Source organism: Podarcis gaigeae (assembly GCF_964106915.1).
Source record: "Podarcis gaigeae genome assembly, chromosome: 10".
Taxonomy (NCBI): domain Eukaryota; kingdom Metazoa; phylum Chordata; class Lepidosauria; order Squamata; family Lacertidae; genus Podarcis; species Podarcis gaigeae.
In genome coordinates, this window is record NC_139686.1 from 35,367,685 (window position 1) to 35,389,867 (window position 22,183).

Here is a 22,183-nt window from a genome sequence, read left to right on the forward strand (position 1 = left end):
TAATAAATAATTTATTTTGTGCTTCTATCCTGTACTTTAACTTGTGAACTGCCCTGACATCTTCAGATGAAGGGTGGTATATAAATATATAAGCTCTCTCTTTGGCTTTGTTGATAAATCTAAAAGCTGTAGAATTGCGAGATTCGCTGCTCAAAATGTTCCTGGCTGTTCAGTCTGCATAACTGGAGCAGAAAAAGTTGGAGGAAACCCCGGAGGCATATTGTGTGTTTCTCCTGCGGAATCATGAACCATATGCAAACGCTTCTGATCTCCTTAGAGGAGTAGCATGGAAATGTGAACAGTAATTAGAAAACCAGTAAATAAAATGTCATTTTACCAAACCACAGTAACCACAAGGGACACTCAAGGGTTACTCATAGGATCAGGGTTCACACCACGTGATTTTGGCAACACATGCACAAATCCAGTACTGTATGTGTTGTGCAACGAAGTGACCCAGTGTTATATTGAGTTCTCACTTATTCCCAGACCCCCAAAGTGGTGGAGATGCATGAACTGACTCAGCCCCAATCTTACTTGCTACTATTATACATTGTAGCCAAAGTCAGGAATAATGAATAAGAATAAGAATCCTACTTGAAACATATGTGTCTTATATTGTCTTTTAATCCATGTTAGAATTCGTATGATTTCTGTGTTTTATTTCGTTTTTAACAGGTCTGTGATTGTATACTTTGATTTGAACTGGCAATGTTTTAAAGATTAACAAAGGCTTTCCCACAGTTCGTTTACCTTGCTGAGTGTCCTCCCCACATGATTATTTCATTACATACCATCTTGGGTAACCCTGGTAGAAAGAGTCCAGAAATTTATAAAATTAATGATCAGATCATTAAGCATAGTAAGGGGAACCTAATGCTCAGAGCCATTATTCTTTAGTGGATGTGATTGGTTCAAATTCCAGCAGAACCACAGAACACCGCAGAAGTAGGTTGAACAGATTTGATCAACAGCCATGCGCTGTTGCTTCAAAATGTAGTGCATAGTGTCCTTCAGATGTATTATACTTGAGTTCCCATTGCCCTTGATCATTGGGCATGCTCCCTGAGTCTGATGAGAGTACAGACTCTCTTCCTTAGTACATTTATATCCAAGAAGCCTGCAAATATGTTCCTTCTCCCTCTATTTTATATTCATAACAACCCTGTACAGTAAGTTAGCTTGAGAGATAAGTTACCCAGTAAGCTACATGGCCAAAGGGCAGTTTGATTCTTGGTATTCCCAGTCCAACAGCATATTCACCACACCACAGTGGCTCTCCCTGGTTCTTGGAGTCCAGCAACACCTGCAGGGGCACAAGTTCACTATGCATGAAGTTTAACCTACCATCAATTTCATTAAGCATGTCCTAATAACCCAGAGAATGAATCCGATGCACAGGAACCTGATGGCTAGGAACATATCTTTGGGACAGGAACCACAACAAATCCAAAGCTTCAGAATGTATTATGGCATAGTTTTCAGCTTCATTTATCTTTCACAACAGCTTATGAAAAGTGACTGAGCAAATCTGTGCAATAGTCATTGTAATGCACTTCACACAGCGTCCGTGCACCTACTCACTTGATGTATACACTAAATGACATCCATTCAGTTCAGAGAAACAATTGCATATTCAAGGAAGAAATTAGGCCTCGAGCCTCTGCTTAGAATGTGTCTTGTCAGCCAAAGCTGCCAGTATAATATTTTCCAGTTATTTCTTTCAAAAAGCATTGACTGTGAAGGAACTTTTACTAAAAATATAGTTTGAATTGTTTCAAGAAATTAGCATGTACTGCATTTTAATTAAAATATTTCTGATTAAAATAGTTTCTGTTGTATTTGATATATATTTGTATATATAATTTTGCATAGTTATTTTATTTATTAAGGAATTTCTTATTTAATCACCCATCCCCCAAAATGGTCAAAGCAGTTTGCAAAAAATAAGGTAATTTAAAAGCATAATACATAATAAACCAACATATTAAAATTGTTCTTATAAATTACACAAGTATAATTAAAAATGCAATTGAAATGACAGTTCATTAGCCACAGAAGGTCCAGCAAAAAAAAGGTGGGTTTTTAACCTGGTGTCTGAACAAATACAATGTTGTGGGAGGGGTTATTACACAGATGTGGGGCCACCACCAGAAAGGCTCTCCCATGGGCCCCAAACACTGTACAAGTCATTTAATTCAAGAACCACTGGGATTGCTTCTTCTGTTGATCTTGATACACAGGCAGGTCGGTATGCGAGAAGGAGCTCTCTCATATTTGTGCTCCAAGCCATTCAGAGCTTTAAATCTCAACTTTACCACCTTGAATTGGACCCAGAAGATAACTGGTAACCAGTTCATCTCTTTGAGAATAGCAGTTACATGTGATTGGATCACTGCTCCCTGACCTCCACATTCTACTAACTGCAACTTCTGTATGATCTTTAAGGGCATTACAGTAGTCCACCCTAAAGGTTACCAGAGCATGGATAATTGTACCCAGCACATCTGTGTCCAGAAAAGATTGTGGATGGTCCAAAAATACTCAAGGAGCACAGCTTCATTAGCATCAGATTCATTTATGTTTGTGTACACATAGGGGATGTTAATGGGGGAGGGGAGTCCTTACCCTATGCAAAGGTTTCCACACCTGGCTTGAGATGAATTTAGGAACAGCTTACGGACCCCAAATCAGTGTGAATATGGTTTGAGAAACAAGTTAATGATGCATATGTATTTTGGATAAAGCTGTGTGAGCATGGCTTAAGAACTGGAAATGCAAAGTGCACAGTAAACAGGAGCGTGAACAGAGCCTTAGTCGTAATGTCTTCAGAAGCCACAGGTAATTTTAAATCTAATTTATTGGTTAATGTGTTCAGTTAATTGATTAATTGTTCAATTGGATTATCTTCCAGCTGAAGATAATCAAAACAGAAATGTTTATTGTTAATTGCTCTTCTGAGTCATTATTTTCCCATTGTTTTAAGTTATTGTCACTTTTCTTATAGAGCTCTCATACTTCTCAACCACAGGAGAAGTTTGCTGGGGAGTAAATGTGTACTACAAACAAGCCCATCATGTGTGGCTTTGCAAGCAGCTCAGTAAGCTCCGAAGAAAGGTATGAGCATGTGAGGTAGGCTAGTACTGTGGGATGGGTTTTAATGGGTAGGAGAGGATATGTTAATTGCAATTTATCCCTCCAGGCACACACATGTGTGGGTTGAACAGAGTTTAAAAAACCCATCTTGGCTGCAAAATTAAAAGCATAGGAATTAAGCTGTAAAGCCTTGTTTTGAGCGAGTCCAGCTATGAAGTAAGATGGCTCTCCTTTTCTTGTCCTGCTTAATAAGGAATCAGGCAACAGCCTGGGAAGTAAGTTTAAAAATATAATTTACTTATAATCTTCCATTGGTTTGCAGCAACAGGAGCAGGAAAACCTATGTAGGCAAAATACTTATATTTACAGCTTCTGGCATCTGAGCTGGAGCAAACACAAGGCACATCTGCTTCAAAACTCTGGTCAAAGGAAGACCAAGAGGAACAGGAAGTACTATATGCTCCTTCCTCTCCAGGAGAGCAGGGGAAATGACATCACACAGAGCCCTCTCTACCAATTGTATTTCTGTGGTCTGAATATCTGCCTATCACCAATATAGCTCTGTGGTGCTAGCCCCTTCTCATGTTAACTAGCAAGAATATGCATTGGTTAGGTTTGGCTGCTAATCTTCCACAAATACAACTTGTGAACTCCACCTCCATCATTCTGGCCGGACACTGAGGTACAGCGCCAAGGGCCTTCTGGCGGTTCCCTCGCTACGAGAAGCCAAGTTACAGGGAACCAGGCAGAGGGCCTTCTTGGTAGTGGCACCCGCCTTGTGGAACACCCTCCCACCAGATGTCAAAGAGAAAAATAACTACCAAACTTTTAGAATAAATCTGAAGGCAGCCCTGTTTAGGGAAGCTTTTAATGTTGAATAGGTTATTGTATTTTAGTGTTTTGTTGGAAGCCGCCCAGAGTGGCTGGAGAAACCCAGCCAGATGGGCGGGGTATAAATAAAAAATTGTTGTTGTTGTTGTTACTGCAAAGCTGAACACATTCCAACATCCATGTATTGTGGATCACTAGGTACATTCACCTTCCTCCACATCGAATGTTTGTGGTTCTGTGCAAGCAAGAAGTTGTTCAGGCTTTCTGTAAGTTGCATGGTTCTTTTGGGAAAGGACTATAGTTCAGGGGCAGAGCTTCTGCTTTGCCTGCAAAAAGTTCCAGGTTTAATCCCTAGCATCACTTGGTAGGGCTGGGAGATCCTTAAGATCTGACATCCTTGAGAGTCACTGCCAGCAGTGGACTGTTTCGATGCAACAGAAGGAAAAAGGCTGTCCAGAGTATAGCCTAGGTGTCAATGGAAAGTTCCGTCCCTAGGATGCACCCTGTAGCTTTTAAATAATGCAAAGGATTTATCGGAGATTATCATCTTTTTACCGTCTTTTGCTATCAGCGGGGCCGGTAGGGTGTCCTTGTGCTCTAAAGGTGTAGATGGCGTAATCAAGCCTTGACTTATTCGTTTATGAGCTGGTGGATGTAGCTCAGCGTGCATATTGAAACCATATGATTCTATAAAAGGCATAAGTAGGAAGGCACGCAGCAGCTCCTAACAAAGGTAGATGAATGTGCAGGCAGCTTCCCACAGGAATGCTCACAAGCCTCTTTGGCAGCAGCAGCAGGCAGCCAATTGCCTGTGGAACACGACATATAAGGCTGCAGAGAAAGATTGGGGATGGAGGAGTGGGCTGAGCCGCAGTGCTCTTCAATCAGCCCCTCTAATATGACAGGGCTGAAAGCAAGCTTCAGAAAGGCCTGCTTCCCCTCCCTGCCACTTACATAGGATGACACAGATGGAAGCTCATCCTTGCTCTTTAACATCCCTTTCATATACAGCAAAAAGCGGGGAAACCCACTGATGTTCAGCCTGTTGCTGTACAGTGGTACCTCAGGTTAAGTACTTAATTCATTCCGGAGGTCCGTACTTAACCTGAAACTGTTTTTAACCTGAAGCACCACTTTAGCTAATGGGGCCTCCTGCTGCTGCCGTGCCGCCGGAGCACAATTTCTGTTCTCATCCTGAAGCAAAGTTCTTAACCTGAGGTAATATTTCTGGGTTAGTGGAGTCTGTAACCTGAAGCGTATGTAACCTGAAGCGTATGTAACCCGAGGTACCACTGTACTTGCAGTTCAGCTGCCATGGAACAAACTTATGCCACAATGTAAAACAGACATATGACTACCTAAAGCAAGAATGGCCCTCCAGATGTTGCTGAAATATAACTCCCATCACATCTGGCCATTGCTGATGAGGGCTGGGGCTGATGGAAGTTGGAGTCCAACAACATCTGGAAGGTCACACAGTCCCTGCCTCTGTCCTAAAAACTATCCCCTCTGACTTATAAAGCGTTTCCCCTATTCTCAGATGCTGGTTGTAGTTGCTAATCAGTAAGGGAAAGGTACTCTGCACATGCTCAAACTCAAATTAACTCTGTTATGAAGTGATACTTTGTATGTTTCAGCGCTGGGTGTTAGCACTTAAACATGATTCCGAGGCTACTATCTTAAAGTCTTGATTCTAAATTAAGAGTCTTGGCAAGGTAAGTGCCAGCATATCCTTTTCCAGCATATCCTTGCAGACGAAAGAGACTAGGGCTGTATACACACCATAGTTTCAAAGTACATTCCTCCCTGCAAAGAATGATGAGACCTGTACAGTGGTACCTCTGGATACGAATGGGATTCGTTCCAGAGCCCTGTTCGTATCCAGAAGCGAATGCAACCCACGTCTGCGCGGGTCGTGATTTGCCGCTTCCGCGCATGCATGTGATGTCATTTTGACCATCTGCGCATGTGTGAGCGGCAAAACCTGGAAGTAACGCGTTCTGTTACTTCCAGGTCACCACAGAGCACAACCCGAAAGCACTCAGCCTGAAGCAACTTCAAAACAAGGTATGACTGTAGTTGGTTAAGAGTGCTTGAAATTGCAGCTCTTTTAGGGCTAAGCTATAGTTCCCAGGATTCCTTGGCAGGGGAAATATGCTTTAAATGCAGTGCTATTTTTCTAGAAGAAGAGGCGCCAGAATTCACCATGAACATCTCCCTTGTTCTCTTATAATGGCAATGGTGCCCACCTGAGAGATGCCGGAATTACATTCCGGTGAGTTCCAACTGAAATAAATGTATGACGTGCATGTAGCCTACATGATTTTTAAATGTCAAATCTAAGTGGCCTTTTGCTGTCCAACATATCATCACAGCTCCAAGGACAAAAATGGGGAGTAATGAGGGGAGGGGACGGACTCAATAAAAGCAAATTAAAGCTTCTATTTTCCACGCAGTTTTCTTAATGTCACTAGGTTGCAACACACATGCTGCTGTCACCGCATCCCACACACTTTCTGTTGCTAAGTGCTTTATACTGCTCCAGTATATTAATTCTGAATCTCTCTGTGTTCCCAAAAGGTTGCTTGTGAGAAAAGGAACCTTCCCCTGGGGGAGCAAAGGGTTACATACAGCCAGGCAGGGACTAACCAGCATCTCTAATTGGCTCATCAGTCTCTAGAGCTCAGGGCATATGGACAGGGCAAACCTTGTATAAAGGAGAAGCTGTAGCCTGGCTGATAAGGGTTAAGAAAAAATAAAAAGGCAGAGGAGAAAGTTCTGTCTTATAGCCAGCTCTGAGCCAGCTTGGCACAGTCAATCCATGCCTACAATAGGCCCAGTGTTGGAACACTTTTTTTCCCCCTCTGCAGTTTTGGTAGATTTACATGCCCACTCTGATTCTCTAAATTAATAATGGATTCCTAAATATATACTCATCCCGGATGCTTTCCTACATGAAGATCCCTTGACCACAATAGCTGGATTAGTTTTTTCTAGCTATCCTATTAATGATAAACTAAATCTTTTACTCAGCTAGGATTTTGTACGCCACAATAAATAATATTAACATTGGGGCCCATTTCTTGATTTGCTCTTTTCCTGCATTCGTCAAAGCTAACATTTAGAGACTTCTGCATCGGCTTGCTGGATGTTGTTGGACCAAAACGTAGAGCAACCATCCAGCCAATTCTGCAGTGGGAATAAGGGGGCAAATTCAAACGGTCCGTGCCTATGTGCCATCTTGCATGTCAATGTCTGGGAATGTTGTCTTGGTTGTCAGCAAGGATTGAGGAGTCAGTTAATGATTGCATAAGAAAGCTGACGTTGATATAGTAACAAGAGAGAGAGTGCATCAAAAAATAATGAGATATAAATTAAGAACATTATAGAAAGTACACCAAACTTTTTGTTTGTTTGTATACTAATCAGTTCAACCTATCATTGCTCTTTTAATAAGCAACCAGCATTTGGAAGGACCAGGCTCTCTGTGTTTTTACATGCTGGCAACAGCTTCAAAAACAGACAGAAGGGCACATATTGTACAGTACTAGCTACAAATGAACATTTGAGAAGACTGGATGTGTAGCAGAGAGGAAAACAGCTCCCACTTCCTTGAGTTCCTGATTCTGAAGCCTTGAATATCAATAAATGTAAATTTGGATAAGATAAGTATATATGAGAAAAATTGTTGTTATTGGAAAAATCAAAAATACAATAGTATAGAAAAAGTTCCCTTAATACAGGTACTCATTACTTGGACCTCTGCTCCCACTGATGCACAGCAATGTACAGTATACTACTCTGTGCCACTACTCCTTCCCCTTGCTCCCACTGACTTTCCCCCTATATGCCTCATTTTTTCTGATTTCACCTTTCTATTGCATTATCCAACAGTACAGTTAAGCAACCAGAACTAGGGAAGAATGAAATGACTGCAAGACAGTAAAGATGCAATTCAGATCCAAATAATGCTGTCCCAAATTGTCATGAGATGATAGTCCTTGTTGTTTACATTAATTAAAAAATAATGTTGTGTTTGAAAGGGAGATAGCCACAACAAAAGATCATAATGAGTGTGTGGTTCTATTTTTGGGCCAGATAATCTTTGGTGGGTTCCCCCCCCCCCAAAGTTACATTGGTTTATGATTTGCAAAATAATCAACACCCATGAATATGCAAGTGTAATAAATAATTTAATTGAGTTAAACCAAAATAGAGCTGGCACAATATTTTCAGACAAAGGCTCTGCATCTTTAACAGCTATGGCAAGCACAAAATTCTACAGGTGTAGCTTTTCCAACTATATAGTGATAGGTAAATCTGCACCCACTGAATTACTCCCCATCATTATCACAAAGCTATTAAAAGCAAAGAGCTTCCGTCAGACAAAGTACTACATTTTTGTTCTGAGCACAGAAGAAAAATAATAGACAAGTTGAAGTGGTTTTTGGTTATAAAGTTTTATGCTGTACATCTAAATAAAAGTTGGTGTGAGTTGCCATTCTAAACAGCTGGAGAGCACCAGGTTGACAAAAGCTGCTAGGCCATATATATAAGATACAATTGAAAGGCAGGAAGGATGCCTCTGACCATTTGCAGCCTACGTTTATATTATCAATGGAAGCCACAACTAATATTTCATATCTGCTATTTAAACTTGGGCTTAAAATTATTGTATGTACTGATGCATTCCATCACACACCTCCTTCAATCTATTATTGGCATGTTACTAAGATACAGCTGTTTCTATAGAGAATTTGCCTGCAACAGTAGCAGGCATATTGAACAACTACCATTTGAGGAAAGAACAACTAGTTGAAATGTAAATGAACGCCAAGACTGAAAAATATTCAAAATTCCTATGTGGTGGCATCACGTGTCAAGGATGCCTGATTTATTTATTCATTTATTTATTTGTCCTGAGACATAGGTTAATAAAGACTTTTAATTTTTTTTTGTTCCTGTCCGTATTTATTACTTTTTCCCTTTAATTTCTCGAATCTGCATAATGCATTCAGTGTTTCCCCATATATTGTTCCAAATTTTCTGTGTGTATAATACGGAAACTGAAAATTCTTCAAAAGTATATTAATAGAAAGTCATAATGAATTTAATTTATTAATTTTAAAACATTTATAAACCACCTAGCGTAAATGGTTTATAAATGTACGCTTGTGGTTATGAGTGAAACAATGTAATTTTTAAAATGTTCTGAACCACAGGAAGTGAAGAGCAGAGATGCATGTTCAAAACCATAAATAAACATGGGACTGTAGGACCCTCAGGGATGGAGGCTACCTCTTCATCATAAATAAGCATGAAGCAGCAGCACAAGTAGGCTTCAGTGCTTTCTGGCAGTAAGTATTTGTTGCAAGGCTGCTACAGTAACTCCTGACAGTTTAGTGTCCTATATCTTACTCTCTTTTTGCTGTTGCCTCCACTAGACCTCAGGGCTCCAACCTTGTCCTATTCCGGTCACTGCATATATGCCATATATTTAAAGCACATCCCCACCCCTGCGCAAAGAATGGGCACTTATGTTTACCCACCACAAAGCTAAAATTCCCATCACCCGTAACAAATTACTGTACAGTTTCCAGGATTCTTGGTGATAGTGGTGGGTAATGTGCTTTAAAGTATGGTATGCGCACACATAGTCAAGCACCTCAGCTCCTTAGCCATCAGTCTCCGGGCTCCTTCTCTTCCCCATTCCACTTCCACCCCTTCCGCCTCTCACCATTTCTCTCTTCCTCCCTCTCTCCCCTTTCCTTCCTGCCCTCTCCTCCAGGATCACAACCCCACTCACACACGAGTATCTCTGCATGGCTACAACCTGCCTCGACTTGTCACCTGACCCACTGTCATAGGGACCATGTGGCAAGTTGGAACAGGATACAGCCACCCAGAGACATAGGTTTTACACTCCCTGGGCAATCTCAGCTCTGCCAGGTTTCTCCTTGGCAGTGAATGCTCTGGCAGGTTTTGGCAGCCTGTTTCACAGCAACACGTAACATTGTTTACTTACCTTCTCATTATATTTTCATCCCGCACTTCCTCAAAGGATTTGAGTGTTGTATATATATATGGTCTCCTGTCAGGAGTGCATGCAGGAGCCAGGCCCTGTGACCAGTAGGGCTTCGCAGGACTGGGGCCTTCCTAAGTTTGTTCTGGAGAGGCAAGGTGCGGCCGCACAGGTGAGGTTGCTTGGTAACTCACAGCACCTGGTGGCAAGAGCCAGGAAGGGATATAAGGTCAGCATTTTCCTTTGGCTCATTGCCACAGCAACTCCTTTCCTGCCTTGCTGCATTTGGCTTCTTGTTTTTTTGACCCTCAGACCCCTGGCTTCTGGACTCTCATTCCTGCTCCCACCCCGCCATTTTGACCCCGGTCCCAACGTCCTCAGCCGGCACTTCGATCGCCCATAGACCTCTCCACCACGATAATCAGGAGGGAGATTATGCTGAGATGGCTGATGGGTTGCTTACCCAGAATTGGGGGTGAGCGACAGTTGTGGCCTGGTGCAGAGGCCCCATCCTCCTTGCAGCTGGCTGTTGGTTTTGGCCTTGGTTAGAGCTGCCATACGTCCGGAATATGGCGGACGAAAAATGTTGTCGAGGCAGAAATAGCTGAAAATCTGGATGTATGGCAACCCATGTTGGAAGTCTATATTTTGGCCCCCAAAATAAAAGCTCAACAACTTTTGTGTCTGGATTTTCACTTTTTGAAATATGGCAACCCTAGCCAGCCAATATCTTAAATTTACATTGGCCAATAGAGGCCATGGAGGATGCGAAGCTTCAGCGGCAGACCAGAGTGATGAAGTCTTCACTCTGATCAACTGCTGGTATGTTTAAGCGGGCTGCATTGGGCTGTGAGTTGATGTATCACCTCCACCCTTGAGCAGGTGCAATATCTCAGGGTACCCTGGTAAAGGGGTCTGGGTGGAAGTTTCTGTCCTGGAAACGGGGGGCGGGGGGGAGCACAAGGTAACCATGGCATTTTCCTCCCAGCAGCCAAGAGCATCAGTTGCAAACCAAAGGAAAATGGATGCCATTAATTTGGTATTGAACTCTATACAGTAACTACAGGAGAAAATACCAATTCCACACTGCAAATACGTAGAAGCAGTAGAAAGAAATGTAAAAGACGATATTCAGGAAAGCACCCTAAATATGTTATAAAACAGTTTCTTTTATTTTGCTAATGCATCTAATGACTGTTTTCATTTAAGCAATGCATTTATGGGAATGCATTTAACAATTTTTGGAGAATGTTTTTAGCTAAGTTAAAGAAGAAATAAAATCACAAAGCTCTTGGGAAAGAGACGATAAAGTGTCTAAATGTTATTGCCAACTCCAGATATTAACAAATGATGTGAGTCTGACACACGGATATTACTAGTTTAATACTGTTAAGTAGAAAATGTGGATTTATTGGAAGCCACCCACTTCCAAACTGACCTACAACAGAACATGAGCTTAGACTCTATGTAAGTCTAAGACCAATGAGACATACAAAACTGTTCCTCAGCCTTTCCCTTAGAAGTCTGAGACACACTGCCTTGCAGGCATTTACTATCCCTTGTAAATGCTTCAGAATACATTCTAATGAAAGGCACTGTGTTAGGAGCACTGAACTTTAGCCAATAAAATAAAAGGAAAGAATACATAAGCAACAAAAAACAATATTTGTCTTGCAGACAAGGCAGTGTTCCAAGTTCCCCATTCAGTTCAACTTGTGCCAATGACCGGGATGTAGGTATTTTAGCAATTGCATTTTGGATAGGAAGGATAATTTTATTTCATTTGTATGTTAATGTGAACCTACTTAATCCATATTTGCTGTACATAAATGCAGCTCTCCTTCAAAAGTAGCACTTCTATGAACTTTGTGATGCCATATTCCAACCAAAAAATGTGTATACTACTGCCTATATGAAGGGAAAGGGCCTAACTTCAGCAGAAGAAGGTGGAAGCCCAAGTGTTTTGCTATTAAAAAGTTAATTTCTATTTTGAAAATTACTGTAATAGATCCATGATTTTAGTAATGAACTATTTGTTTGAAGTACTGTTTGAAGCATTAAAATGTTTTAAAAGCATTATATTAGGAAAAAATTGCACACAAAAATGCATATCCTTGAAGAAATGCACGTCAAAATACAGACACACTTTTGCACAGACATTTTGTTAAAAAAAAGTCAAGGCAAACTCATTGAAAGATTGGAAGAATAAGAAGCAGAGAAACTGAAACTGAAACTGGCAAATTAGACTTCCTAATTTCAGATGTTTATCTGAACTGCCTGACCTTACCATAGTGTTGCTGAGAATACAAAGAGAGGGGGGAAGGTAGGTTTGTGAAATGGTAGTAAATAATGTGTTGAGAGGTTTGAGACTATGCTTCTCATTCAAACCTCCAAAATAAACACAGAGAAAGAGGTTAGATGACAGCACAAATATAAATGCTGCAGAAAGGCAGGTCAAAGTGCAAAGGGATACAAGTGCAGGATAGTCTCCCCCCACCCCCAATTATTTGATGTCCTAATCCTTCAAAATCTTGACAAACTCCTAGAGGTCAGAGAAATCCTGAATGAATTGCAGTTCCATCCAAATAAATATGTTTCTGTGCAAATAGTTATGCTACTGGGACATTTTCAAAAAGGAGTATGTGTTGTTGCAGCTCCACAGGCAAGTGATCTTCTGTGGTTAGTCTTGCTACAGATGCTATGTTCCTATTTTTCTTCTGAATTGGCAACTGGATACAAATGGAATCCCTCTATGTGTCAATTTTATCCTAGTGCCTCATATCGCTGACCTGTTGTAAAAGATGGAGAAATCCAATCCATCAGGTAACATCCCCCCCCCCCCACATTGTGTGTGTCTTCAAAATATGTGAAAATGCCACCAACATGCTCATAATGCTCATTTCTGTTGCTTCCTGTCATCAAATACCAGTGAAGCAATCAATACCACTGAATGCTGCTATGGGTGTAGCCAGGGGGCCCAGCTGCCCCCCAGATCAAGTAAAACAGTAGAAATACTTAACTGACTAATCACATCGGTTCTGCCCCCCCGCCAAAAAAAAAAATCCTGGCTACGCCCATGAACACTGCCTTGGTTTGATAATTGGCTGGATTACAGTGATTAAATTTAAGACAGAGGTGCTGTTGGTAACCAGAAAATCAGATTCAGAGATTGAAATGCAACCTGTTCTGGAAGAGACTGCACTATCACTTTAAGAGCAGGTTCATACTTCATGTGTGCTGCTTGACCCTGAATTCTCAGCTGAGTGGTGGCAACGAGTGCATTTGTACAATTATGTTCAGTGCACCAGCTGCTACTTTTCCTGAGTCAGTCTGATTTGGCAACAGGTACCCATGTCTTCGTCACTTTACATTTAGACTATTGTAACATGCTATAGTCTATGCGAAGTTACCCTTGAAGAACATATGGAAACTTCAACTGGTGGCAGAAGCAACAACTAGGCACTGTCTAACTGGTGCCTGGTACTCTGATATTGAAAGAAACTGTACTGGTTGCCAATTGTTTTCCAGGCTTAATTCAATGTATTGTTTATAACCTCTATAGCCCTAAACAGATTAGGACCTGGTTATCTAAGGGGTGGCCTATCCATTATTTTCCTATCCAGTTATTAAGATCTGCAGGAGGCCCTTTTGAGGATACCCACCCACACAGAGAAGCATAGATGTGCATGAGTGGTCTTTCTCCCATGTTGCTCTCAAATTGTGGAGTATGCTTCCTCCAGAGCTACAATTGGTCTCCTCTTTCTGCTTTTGGACAAGGTGTCAAGACACAGCGTTCTAAATTTGACATTTTAAAGATCTTTTTTGTTATGTTTTTGCATAGTGTTTTTAAAAATGTTTTTACTATTTTTAATCTATTGTACACTGTCATGGTGTTTCACAGAAAAGCAGCATAAAAGTATTTGAAATAAGTAAAATGAGTAGAGTTCTAATAGTTTTTGTAGCGTTGTGGTGGAGCTACCTTGCTCCATTTTCGCACTGTGGCAACACCACAGTGTGATAATGTACATCTGTTGTTGGTACTCTCATGGCATGGTTTGGAGGAACTTCCTGTAGAAATCACGAAAATCAGCAATGAGATATGCTTCTGATCCGTGTTTTTGCCCCACCATGACCACCCGGCGACTTGATTTTCATGGCGTACTCCATGAAGGATGTGAATGACAGCACATTTGAATGCCTTTATGTAAAAACAGTGCCTAGTTACGCCTTGGATCCCTGTGTTTGTGCAACAATGATGCCCCAAAGCCCAGGATCTTTGACAGTGATCCTACATTGCGGAAAACCCGAGCCATCTATGTTCTTCTGCCAAGGTTGTGTTGCTACAAAACCCAGGCCGTGCAGGAATGTGAGCTGAGAGATTTTGGATTTGTGTGTGTATTAGAAACATACCCATTTCTACCGCATCCTGAACTAGAAAACCAATACAGAAAAACATTTGTGGGCACTTAATATGCATAATGCAAAAATAAAAATTTAGAACAAGCCCCCAGATTATTCTCAGCAACAAAATAGGAAGGAAGGAAGAAAAGAAGGAAGGAAGGAGCAGCTATTCCCCTCCCCGCCCCCGCCCCGGGACAGGTAAGAAGCCTGATGGTAAATAGGAACCGTTGGCACATAAGCTTCAAGAATAAATAAAACACGGCAGCAGGAGCGTAACCTGAATGCCTCAGCCCTAGCAACGGAGAGGGGAGGGCAGCGAGGAAGCGCCTTCCCTACGCGTTCGCGTTCACAGTCCCGAGGAGAGAGGCGAGCGGAGAGCGGCGCACCCTCACCGCTCCTCCCGCCGCTGCTCCACGCGCACCTTGGAGTCGGCCAGGCTTGGCGACGCGGAGCACTGAGGGAGGCCGCGCCTGCAGCTCCCTCGCCGGCCGCTAGCTGTCGCGCTGGCTCCGGTTTGCGCGGCTGCTGGCGCTCGGCAGAGCTCTCTCCTGCTGCTGCCTCAGTCGCGCTCGCTCCACATTTGGCGAGCGGAGTCGGCCCAGCAGCATCCGGAGTCGCACCGCGGCGCAGCAAAGGAAGTAGCGCGGCGGCGGCGGTGAGGAGCGAACCCCCGGGGAGCAGCCATGTTGGCTGGCGGGATGCCGTGACTCTCCTGCGCCGGGAAGGGAAGGCGCCCGCGGAGGCCCTCCCGCGGCACCAGGCAGCGCAGCGAACAGGAAGCGGCTCCTGGGCGGCGGCGGCGGCGTTGGCACCGGTGGGCGGGGGGCTCGGCTACCGAGAAGGAGGCGGCGGCTGCAGCGTGCCCAGAAGGAGGGAGCCGAGGGCAGGGCGAGAGCCGCCCCCAAGTCCCGGAGCGGCAGAGACCCGCTGCTGCTGCTGCTCCTGCTTCTGGTGAGTTGGGGGCGCTCCTCATTGTCTCCGGTGCGCGCGGGTCAAGGGCCTGGCGGGGAGATCAGCGGGGTGGGGAGGCGTCGCGGCGGTGTGGGGCGATGGGGTGAGCAGATCTCGGCCGGGGGCGGGGGCGGGAAGCCCGCCTGGTGGGGAAGAGCAAGCCCCTGTTTTCCCCCCAGATCCCTGTCTCTCATCCGATCCAAAACACCTACGTCTAGATGCGGAAGGGGGACTTGGGATCTGTGACTTTCTGCCTCTTTCCCTCCACCCCCTCCAGGATGGACGGGGAGAGAGGGAAAAAGTCCGGACTGCGACTGCGTGGGAGGGATGGGACGTGGTGGCGATGTTTTGGGGTGTCCTCCCGTGCGCTCGGATCTCCCCAGGAGGGATTTCAGGCTTCGGATTCTCTCTCTCTCCCCCACCCACCCGATCCCGGGTTCTCCTGCATTTCCGGGCTGCGCATCTTATCTGTCAAGGACTCCCCCAGAGGTGGCTTGGTGGCTTTTGCTGGCGTACGGCTTTTATGGTGTCGGTGTCAGCTGTGAAAAGCTGTACAGATAAAGGCAGGAGGGGGTTATCACGACACGGAAGGATTAAGCATTGCTCTCTTCTTTGTGAGTGTTGCGGGGGGGGGCGGGGAGGCCGGTGGAAAAGCAGGAGGGAAAAGGTCTGGGGTGTTTTTTTTATATATATATAGTCTGCCCCCTTAGCTTAGGCCCCGTGAACAAAATGGGATGGATGCCCTGATATTGTGCATTTCCTGAGATCCAACTCTCAGGATGGTCGCGGTGTTTGTTTCCTGACCATTGCTCTATATATGATCTCCTGCAGCAGTGGCACATTCTGTCATTCTCTTAACATTCCTCGGGTTCCTCGCCCTTTCCCCCCCTTTCTCTCTGTCTCCTCCCAGTTCTGTCCCGGAGCGCTTTTTAAATGACAGGATATACGAAACACTTACTGACCCTGAACCTCGGTGACCTCACTCTAGCCAGCAATCCCCCCCCCTTCCTCTCCAGGATCTGTAATGTCACATATTCAGTGTGAGTAAAATACCCTGTTCTGCAAGAACAGTGGAGCCTACTTGGTATGAATCACCATTTGAGATTATGTAGAAAACATCGCACTGTAGGGTTTTTAGAAACGGATTAGCTTCATTCTGTTCTTTGGCTGGCCTTGAGCGCCTGCTTATTCTTTTTATTGTAACAGTTTGGGCAGCAGCAGAGAATGTTCAAGTTCTTTAAAACTCAGTTGGCATCTTGTTTATATCAGCTGTATGCCAGCGTTCTAAAGACCTTAAGGATAAAGTAAGAGAGAAACTAGAGCCAGATATTTCTATTCAGAATTCTTTCTCCTTATTTGTGTAGTGCACTCAAACTAAAATGAAAGTGCGAGTATGTGTATGCGAATGTGAACATATGCTTGTGCATATTTGAATGCGTATATCTGGAATTATGCATAGATAGCATTCCACTGTTGTAATGAATGTATAATAGATTGATCTGCTGTTCCTTAAAATGGAAAGTTAAGTGCTTTTTAAATGGGTTGTAATCCTTAGCTTTGAGTCGATTTTGTTCCCTGGTATGTTTGCCATCTTAAAAGGGGCAGTTCTAAATTTAATTTCTGTTGCACTGGTGATATTATGATAAAATGGGAAGAGAATGGGAATTTCCTTCCTATTTTATTAAGGCAACAGATACTACCCAGTGATATGGATAAAAATAAACCTGTTCACAGCAGATTTTTTTAGGGGTATACCTTAAAAAGTGTGGTTAGTAAGTATAACATAAGGGTTTGCTAATTAGGAAGCTACGATTGGCTGGCCAGCTGCAACACCCCATTGAGTATACACCCCTATAGGCACCCCAAATTCACTTAAATAACAAAATTACATGAGTGTAACAAGCTTAGTACCTGAACCTCTGGGCTGAACAGAAACCTGAACTTGCCTTCTGCGTGTCAAAGCTGCACCTTCTATTCACTGCAGCATGCTGGCCCCCTGCCATACTGTATTTCAGTTTAGCTGCAGTATGAAACTTGCAAAAGATTTTGGGCTAGATGACTGAAGAACCTCTCCTTCTGCAAAAGCAGATTAATGATTAAGAAAGACTGAAGATTCCAAGCTGTCTAGCAAGGCAAGCACAGTGCTTAACCCCAAATGTGAAAACTGAATAACTGTCACAACTCTACTACTAGTCCAAGTCCTGCTTGTTTAGGGTTAAAATAAGTAAAAAGGTGGAATGAGGGTGTGGATTGTTCACTGATCTTCCAGCACAACCCAAAGCATGTTTATTCAGTGAGGCCTACTTCCTAGTAATTCATTTGGATTGCTATCTTTGTCTGTTCTCTTGAAATGAGAAAAAGGTTATGATGTATGAGGGGTGCTATGGAGAATATCACTTTTATTGAAATTGATGGCAAAGATCCAGACTACAGAGGATCAGGGACTTAATATGTCTCTTCTAGAAGCAAGCAGATTAGAATCTTTGGAGTATCTGACATCACTTTCAATATGATGGCTAAAGTTAATGGCTTCAGTTGAATTGCTTTCTTGCTTGTTTTCACAAATATTTCCATTTATTTCTGCGTGTTCTAGTACTGGATTTCTGACTTCATGACAGTTATTGCATAATAATCTTCTGCACGATCATTTCTTTGGTGTTACATGTCTGTTTTTCCATGCCTATAACTGAAATACAGTATGAAGCATCTGTGAAAAACAGCAAGCAGTGCTCATGCCTAAGCGTTTCATATTTAAAATTCCTCAGGGGGTAAAATAAAAGAACCATTGAGAACCAGAAGAAATATTTGCTGTGTTATTTTTAGAAAATAGTTTGCCTATTTTTCCTTCATTCAAAATATGGTAGCCTTGAATATTAACAGAGTTTGCGGATTCACGGAGCAGATACCTCAACTTCTAAAATTATACAGTGAATTGTATTTTTGGTCATTAATTCACAGTGCAACCCTATATATGTTGACTTAGAAGTAAGCCAGGTAAACATTGCTAAATAGAATGAAAAGTACATGTGAGCATACTTTATATTTAACAGATGCTACTTCATTTTATGGAATACCTGGGTCTGCATTTGATTTCGACTTATCTGTACTATGTGCTGATGGATATAGCATTAGAAGCCCTTCCAGTTTCCAAAGCCTGCTTGCCTTCTCCAGAACTTTCATATAATTGATCCCTGTTTCGTCTTCTTCCCCTACCTAGCGCTCTCTGTTGGTGTAAACTTCTGTCTTCTACTTTCCTTTGGCCTCTTAAAGGATTTTTGTGTACATTTGTCACCTTCCCTTGCAGATATGTTATGTGCCTTGATAAATCCAGTATAGCATACATCTTGCTAGGAGGTGGGATGACCAATGTCTAGATAATGAAAATATTGTAGCTTTATTCTTCTCCCTACATGGAGATGCTAGGGATTGACTCTGGGACTCTATGCATGTAAAGCACATACTCTATAGCCTGTCCTCAAAGAAGAAAACTTAGATTTTAAATATTTTGAGAACCTTGTTTTTTATTTTTATATTTAGAAAAATATTTATAAAATGCTATTTCGTAAAAAAAGAGCAAAAAGACTCAAAGCAGTTCACAACAAAAACACTATAATCTGGCAAAATAGAAAAGGTCCCAGCGGGCATTTAAAAGTTAAAGCAGAAAAAAACCTAACATGTTTAAAATACAGTATTAAGAGGAGTGTCCAGTAGTCCAGTACTGTAATATAATATACGGTTTAATATTGTTTATTAGAAAGATTAGATAATATGGAATTCTTTCTTCAGTATGATCCATTTATACTTTATATTGTAGTGTTTGTGATTCTTTAGCGAGCCAGTGTGGTATAGTAGTTAGAGTGTCTGACCAAGAGCTGAGAGACCTGGGTTTGAATCCCCACTTTGCCATGAAGCTCACTGGGCTAGTTATGGGCTCTCAGCTTAACCTATCTCACAGGTTTCTTGTGGGAATTACATGAGGAGGGCCAGGAGGTGGGATATGCAAGCAAAGCACGAAAGCAATGAATGAATGAATGACAAACTTTCGAGCATTGTGCAGTTTGCCCGAGTATATTATTCATTTGCAGTGGAGTATTTGTGCTGTAATTGTTTTTCATTGCCCAACAGCAACACAAATATGAGGGTAAAAATGTAAGGAATATGATAGTACCCATTTAGAACCTGATAAGGGAAAAGAAAAACTACGTTGTTATTTCTAACTTGGGAGACCAATATGGCTCTGCTCTGTAGTTCCTATAGCATAAAAAGGAATCAAAGCAGCGCAACCATAATGTAATGGGAAAAGGGGGCTGCTCGTGCGTAAGCGTTTAAAGCCTCCAAGCTTTACCATCAGTTCCTAAACTTTCCCAGTCCGAGGAGCCATGGGTGCGTGGCTACCTCAATCGCTGGCAGAATCCGTCAGTGGGGGTTTCTGGAATTTACTCCAACATAAGAGTTCCTTGACGGAAACTCTTCTTCTGGATTCTCTGCGTGACAGTTTCCTCCGCGGAGTGGGCATCCCCAGCGGAGGTCCTGAGTCCTCCCCGCTATTCTCACTGGAAACATCTTGGAGCCCTTCCTCCAATTGAGTTTCTGCAGGAACTCTCCCTCTCCCCCTACTGGTTCCTTCCTCCGCATCCGAGGCTCTCCTAGCCTCCTTGAGCCCTTCCACCACCTGACTCTCCGATGGCAGTTCCCTGACACATAAGCAGTATATACATATGGAATTATGGTAGCTATACTTAATTGGGCCTAAAATCCATGCAATTACTATTTTATTGGAGGATTAAAAAAACATGGTTTTTAAATTGTTTCTGAACCTTTAACAAGATGGCGGATTAATGATTGGGCTTTGTTCTAGACCAGCACATGTTTGCGTTGCCCTTAAGATTGCTAATTTGTAGGAATTACATAATTTTGCTTTTCCGCTTCTCATTTAAATTAACTGGAATATATAACTCTGTTTCTTAATATACAGTGGTACTTCGGTTTAAGAACAGTTCTGTTTATGAACAATTCGGTTTACGAACTCCGCAAAGCAGAAGTAGTGTCCCGGTTTGCGAACGGAATCCGAACAGTGGAAGGGCACTGCCAACAGGAGGCCTCATTAGGGAAAGCATGCCTTGGTTTAAGAACGGTTTTGGTTTAAGAATGGACTTCGTTAACGGATTAAGTTTGTAAACCGAGGTACCACTGTATATTGCTGCTGAATATGTTTTATGATTAGTTATGATTACATACTTGTAGTTGTTTATAAAGCAGAAGAACTGTTTCTAGGTAGAGGAGTTGATGGTGGTTATATATTTCAATTTTGTCAGTGAAAGATTTTGAGGTGATTCTTATATTTGTTTTGTCCAGCCCAGATTTTTAGTCACCAAATTACAGAGCTTCAGTCATTTCCTTTAAATTTTTGTTTACTGGCAGCACAGGTTTTCTTAATCTAGGCACACCCTGAATTTCCTTTATGAACGAATCCACTTTTCAGACATTTTTTTCTGGATATGTTTCCCCCACAAATTTATTTTTCCAGTACAATATGTTCTGCTTTGCGCTTAGAACCTATGTAATGCTCTTTGTTTGGATATAAATCACACAACGCTCTCATATAATAAGTATTATGAGATAAAATGGTTAATCAAGCCCATTGTAACATAATAATAGCTAGCTTAACACTTTAGAAAGCACTGAGTTTTGCTGCAAATTATTTCCTATGCTATGTATGTATGTATGTTTGTTGCTCTGTAATGGATTTTCCAAATTGGAAGCCACCTCATTTCTTAGCAACATGCACTTTGCTTAGCAAGACTAGAAGTGGACAACCTATTGACACAGAGAAAATCCCTCAGTTAATTGAAACAAACAACATGTGAAAGGGGCCTGGCTGGGAGAGGACAGAGCTTGATAAAGGCTGTTTTGAGGATGAAGCATCTTTTCAGAACTGTTTTGTTTTTCTGTTTTACGAGCTAATTTTCTATGGTTGTTGTACATCTTGCTACTTTTATCCATTTATTTGCATCTTGACATTCCTCCCAAAGAGTTTTGGGTATTATTATTGTTATTTGTTGTTGTTGTTTGTTGTTTTTTTATTATTATTATTATTATTATTATTATTATTATTATTATTATTAAAATAGTTACACCTCCCTATACCAATAGATCTCAGGGTGGTTCACAACATAAGATTACAATATTAAAAAAACACAAACTACATAATAAAAATAAGAACAAAGACAACCCAATAATCCCCCCTTTCACAATACATTTAAAAGGGCATTGGGTGTCCATTAAGGAGGAACGTTTTCGCCTGGCACCTAAAGGTGTCTAATGAAGGCACCAGCCAAACCTCCTTGGGGAGAGCGTTCCACAAATGGGGAGCCACTGCAGAAAAGGCCTATTCTCATGTCACTACCCTCTGGACCTGTCGCGGAGGACATACCCAAATAAGGGTCTCAGATGGTGATCTCAAGGTCTGGGTAATCTGCCTAGGCTAGGCTTCCCCAGCCTGGTGTCCGCAACATGGTTTGGATCACAGCTTGTTCCTGTTCATTGACAATATTGGCTGGGGCCGAAAGAAGTTGTAGTCCAGGCTGGTGTAGGGTTTTACAGTTTTATTCCATGAGTACAGGAGCCCTGGAGGTAACTTAACAAAAAGTCCTTCCAAACCATGGTTGGCAATCTGGGAGCCAGCTTTGGGAATACACACACTCTTCCCACTCTGGCACAAATTGCTCCTGCCCTTCTCTTGTCAGTCTTAGTAGCAGTTTGTTCATTTGTTGCTGAAGTGAGCACATTTATTACAGTTATATGCTGCCTTTCCTTCAAGGAGGTCAGCGCTGCTACACCTGCACTGGTGCTAGCCATGCCTGTGCACTGTTGGGAGACTTC

At 42.3% G+C, this 22,183-nt stretch overlaps 1 protein-coding gene across 2 annotated transcripts in view; it reads left to right on the forward strand.

Annotated features, from left to right (window-relative positions):
- The first annotated feature begins 14,543 nt into the window (after positions 1-14,543).
- Positions 14,544-22,183, forward strand: part of CDK17 (cyclin dependent kinase 17) — a 74,545-nt gene continuing 66,905 nt past the window's right edge. The window contains exon 1 of one of the 2 annotated variants that reach the window (XM_083698689.1): positions 14,544-15,301. The gene's annotated coding sequence lies outside the window, so the exon portion shown is untranslated. Of the gene's footprint in view, positions 15,302-15,618; positions 15,916-22,183 lie in introns of those variants that run through there. The other variant, XM_083698691.1, reaches the window with a different exon arrangement.